General features: G+C 45.5%; 2 non-coding genes across 2 annotated transcripts; both read left to right on the forward strand.

The window, feature by feature from the left end:
* The first annotated feature begins 1,196 nt into the window (after positions 1 to 1,196).
* Positions 1,197 to 1,268, forward strand: TRNAW-CCA (transfer RNA tryptophan (anticodon CCA)). Its single transcript has one exon. It is a non-coding gene; the product is annotated as a tRNA-Trp (tRNA).
* Positions 1,269 to 1,955: 687 nt separating this feature from the next.
* On the forward strand, positions 1,956 to 2,027 carry TRNAM-CAU (transfer RNA methionine (anticodon CAU)). Its single transcript has one exon. It is a non-coding gene; the product is annotated as a tRNA-Met (tRNA).
* Positions 2,028 to 4,918: the final 2,891 nt, after the last annotated feature.

Raw genomic sequence — 4,918 nt, forward strand, 5'->3', positions numbered from 1 at the left:
CTTTTTATGATTCATGACCTTTTCCTCATCTACTTCTCAGTAAATTATTAAGATCCCTAATTAATCCTTATCATTACTTAACACTGTATTCACTACCCTAATCTTACAACCACTCTCTCCTTTGCTCCTTCCCTCCCTCCTTCTTCAGTCCTCACCCTCCCCCCTTGTAACTCTGCTGGTCACACAATTCTTTACACCGGACCAGCAGCCGCGCTCGTCAACATGCCCCTTGGGGGTGTTGCTTCACTCCACAGAGGACTCTGGTCGAGAAGGTTAATCTCCCGGGAGGAGAAGCCTCCCGCCTGGACTCAGCCTTCCAGCGATCCCGGACGAACCCTCGGGAGAAGTTGCAGGTGCTAACGGCAAGCCTCGTCGTCTCGGCCCCACAAAACTAAAGCGCACCGACACCAAGGAGGCCAACGCAAAATTCGCTGCGCTCCAGGGACGACTCTAGAAGGAAGAATCACGCTGGGCCGTCACCAGGGCAACCGGGGAGGGACTGTTTTGATTGGTCAACTGAGTTGACCCGATTGTTACGCGCGCTAAGTCACCAGACCTAGAGGCCGCTTGTTTGTGCCCGCACCCGTTGTTGGGCAAGTGTGTCGTCTCTGCTGAGTGCCTAGGCTGCGAGCCAGCGATTTGCAGTGAAGTCCCACACCTCAGTGCCTCCTCCAGGGAGCCGGGCCCTCATCACATCTACCTAGCTTCTGCCACTCCTAACAAAACTGACCTGTGTCCCGACACTTAAGAGGACGCAGGGTTCTGGCAGGTGCAGTCTTAGGCGGAAGAGCAACTAATCATCAGCCCTCGTGGATTCATCTTCTAAATTCCCGGTAAAGATGAAGGTTGGCTTTGGAAACCATCTCAAAACCGGGCACCGTGGGTGCAAAAGGATCACTCTTGGCCACTCTTCGCTACTTCCCCCCACGTTTCAGCGACTGGTTTAAATTGAAGGTCTCGATTTCTTAACGCACCACTGCTCCCCAAAAATGCCTATTTTTTTTTTTTAACAAAGGGAGTGAACCAGGTAAGCAAGGCAAATGAAACAATAGCAGGAAGACGCGAACAAGAAGCAGTTGGAGGCTGAGAAAATGATGGAGGAGTCGGTATTTTGATTAAAAAATTTTTTGAAAAATTAAAAAAACAAAAATCAGGAAGGCCAGGTTAGCAGGTGAATAGAGAACCAAGACGTGGGGGACCTCGTGGCGCAACGGTAGCGCGTCTGACTCCAGATCAGAAGGTTGCGTGTTCAAATCACGTCGGGGTCATCTTATTCTTTTCCTTATCAGCCCCACACTCATTTCTGGGCTGTTGGCTTTCCTGCTACCTCAATATCCATCTTTCCAACCTTCAAGAAGCTTAGCAGGCCTTGCCAGGCACCCGCTCCGATTGAAGTGGGTGACTCACCTGCACCACACCTGGCCAAGTCTGCTGTGCCAGAAGGTGGCGATAGTCCCAGCTTCTCTAAATCACCAACGGAGTCAGTTTATTGTAAAACAACTATGTTGTAATTAAGTTTTTTCTTAATTTGCTAAACTGATATCCAAAGTCCCAGTACCTTAGGACTTCAGGGCTAGGGTTTCCCCGCCCTCTTTAAAACTATGTAAAAAAACCAGACATGGAAGTGCAGGTTTTTCTCACTAGGACCATGAGATGCCTAAATTGCTTGTGAATTAGCATTTTCCTGTGTGGCGAGAAGGGAGAGAGGTTTACTTCCTCAGGGGAGTTTCTATTACTTTGCATAACTTAAGGGCTTTCACAGATGTTTATACGTTAGACTCAGTTAAACACTCACACATGAGAGACTTCGTACTGAAACTTGCATTTGTGCACCAGAGAAGCATTCTCAGAAAAACCTTGTGAATTGTTTTGTTAATGGCTTAGGCCGTCGCTGTTGAAGTCCGGCCCGACGGAGAAGAGAGTTGGCAATTAACGCTTACAAGCATAGTAACAGTAGCAGAGTGGCGCAGCGGAAGCGTGCTGGGCCCATAACCCAGAGGTCGATGGATCGAAACCATCCTCTGCTATCAGGTGTTAGTCTTTGCAACTGACAGGGTATATTTTAGTTAGCACAACTAACTTTGTACCTCTACAAATTAAATTCTTGCTTGACAAACTGTAAAACTGCTGCAATTCCACGGTCTTTGAAGTAGAAAATAATAAAGCAAAACCTGTCAGATTAACATCAACAATGATTCCAACAAATTATGGCTAAAGACAAATGTGATTTACAATCTTGTGGAAATGGCATACGTAGCAATAACCAATAAATGGGCTTACTTATTCCCTTATTCATTTTCCTATTTATTTACTTAACTATTGCTGCTTAGGTATTCATTTATTCAAATCGACAAAAAACATTGGTTGGTAGTCACTAGTGGCGTAGTCCTGACTGGCAGGGAGTAACTGCCTTTCTGAGACCGTGGAGTGGTGGAAACACAATAAATGAATGAAAGACAGGATATGTGGGAATGTAGCCAGGTAATGGCACTCCATGGCAGCAAGCAGATGTGATATGTTATAGGAGGGCATGAGGGGGCCAGCACCCTGGCATAGTACTAGATTTGAAGCATGGTTAACCATCACTATCTGTTTCTATAAACAGGCTTCTTAGCTGATTGGCCTAGGGTATAGATCAATTAGGGTTGTTAAATGATATTTAATGCATACTACCTAAATTAATTGGAAAATCCCTGGCTGCTGCATGTCAATGAGAGCTTAAAAATATCTTGCTTTTGGCTATGCAACATGGTGATTCCCGGAGTGTAGTAGGAGCTGCCATCACCAAGCATCCTATGCTTTGTGTCCGGTGTAATCTTTCTCACTCTATGCAGCAAGGAGAAAAGGATGAAGTGAATCATCTGTGTAGGTGTGTGTGTGTAAATATTGGTGTGTGTGGGAACACAACTACAAGCAGGGGAGGTCTTGCTGACGTGATGGTATTGGGGTAAAGACCTAAGGAGATGAGCGTGTGGATTGCCATAGTGTTTCTGCAGTAGACAGAGGAACCAGGCAGGAGCACCTGTCCCATTCCAGAAAGAACAGCAAGCAAGAGAGGTGTGGAGCTGGGTAATCGTGTTATCAGGAAGATTTCTGGGTCAGAGTTTTGAGACCTTAAAACCACAGATTATTCACAGGCTGTGGGGACTACTTGGTTTGAATCCTGAAATTCTGTTTGAACACATTTTTCAATGATACAGTTGTTCCCTGTGAAGTTGTTGCTCCTGAGCTTTCCCATGTGAGCCATGAGGAGGAAACTGAATTTTCTTTTTTTTTTTTTAAGATTTATTTATTTTCATTACAAAGTTAGATATACAGAGAGGAGGAGAGACAGAGAGGAAGATCTTCTGTCCGATAATTCACTCCCCAAAGTGAGCCGCAACGGGCCGATGCGCGCCGATCCGATGCCAGGAACCAGGAACCTCTTCCAGGTCTCCAACGTGGGTGCAGTGTCCCAATGCTTTCCCAGGCCACAAGCAGGGAGCTGGATGGGAAGTGGAGCTGCCGGGATTAGAACCGGTGGCCATATGGGTTCCCAGGACGTTCAAGGCAAGGACTTTAGCCACTAGGCCACACCGCCGTGCCGGAAACTGAATTTTCTATTGTTTAATGCAATGTCATAACTGCAGGGCAAATACCTTTCTGGAAGGTAGAAAAGATGACCCAAGTTGTAGGCAACTGCTTAGGTTGCCTTGTACCTCAGCAAGTATTAACATTGCTGGGAGAAAAGCAGCTATTAGCTGGCAGCATTCTGGGCCTGGTTAGTGTCAAATCCATGTTAACTATACCAGCATGCCAACATAGTTGCCTGTTCATTTTTTAAAGATATGTTGAAAATAAAATAAAATAATTTAAAGATAGAAAAAAGTAAAAAAAAAAATCAAAGTAAAAACAAAACAAAAAAGATATGTTAAAAAGGCAGGGAACGCAGGGCCAACACATGCCACCTTGGCCATCAGATGCTGCAGATTGCCTGGGGAGTAGATTCTGGGGATGTCAGAGTGGTATTACAGTTCATCAGTTCGTGTGAAAGAGGGACTTGCGGTAGAGCTAATCAGACATGTGCATTGACATGTGACAGGTGCACACAAGAGTCAAGGCTGAGATCATCCCAGGTGGGGAGTCTTGCAGGCTTCCCAACTAGACCAATGGACTCAAATCCAGGGAAAACCACAAGATATGTTGGAACTAGACCTCCTCAGTGGCTGATGTCTGTGCAGTGGACAGCATGCCCAGACAGCTGGCTCAGATAAGCCAGTAGAGGACATCAAGTGCCTCATCAGACAATGGAAAACAGAACAGGTTGGGTCACTTTCCTGGCCAGACTTTACAGTGTGTTCCTGGGTCTGTAGGTACACTAAGGTAAACTTTGTCAGCCAGTAGACCTTGGAAATATTTTCTCAACCCTGGTGCAATGAACCCTATGATGTTTCAGAACTGTCAAAACCAGTCAAGTCACACCCTCAGAAAACCCTTCCCCCAGACCGGGTTCTTTAAACTGTCATCAAATAACTGTCTCCCATTCCTGGGTGCTATTGCAGTTTGACAGCAAGGAGTGGCCCCCTCTTCCTCCCTCCCTGCAGACACAGAAGAAAAAAAATTGAAACATTTGTCCCACCCACCTCTCTTCCTACCTCAACCCTCTCCACCCTAACCGGAAACCCACATATGTATGCATCTCTCTCAATTATGTAAATAATATTTTAAATATATATATATATATATGATTTTTGAAAAGCGGGGGAGAAAATACGAACCACCTGTTCCATGCAGACTTTTTTTCCTCAGTAACAATCACTCAAAACTTTGTCTTTCCTTACTCCTGTTTTGGGATTCAAAGAAATCGAGTGAGACTCCAAGGCGAGTGAAATATCTTTGTTCTTCAGTTGGGCGGTCACTTCTTGCCATGAATAAAGAA

This window comes from Ochotona princeps, chromosome 1, assembly GCF_030435755.1.
Source record: "Ochotona princeps isolate mOchPri1 chromosome 1, mOchPri1.hap1, whole genome shotgun sequence".
Taxonomy (NCBI): Eukaryota; Metazoa; Chordata; class Mammalia; order Lagomorpha; family Ochotonidae; genus Ochotona; species Ochotona princeps.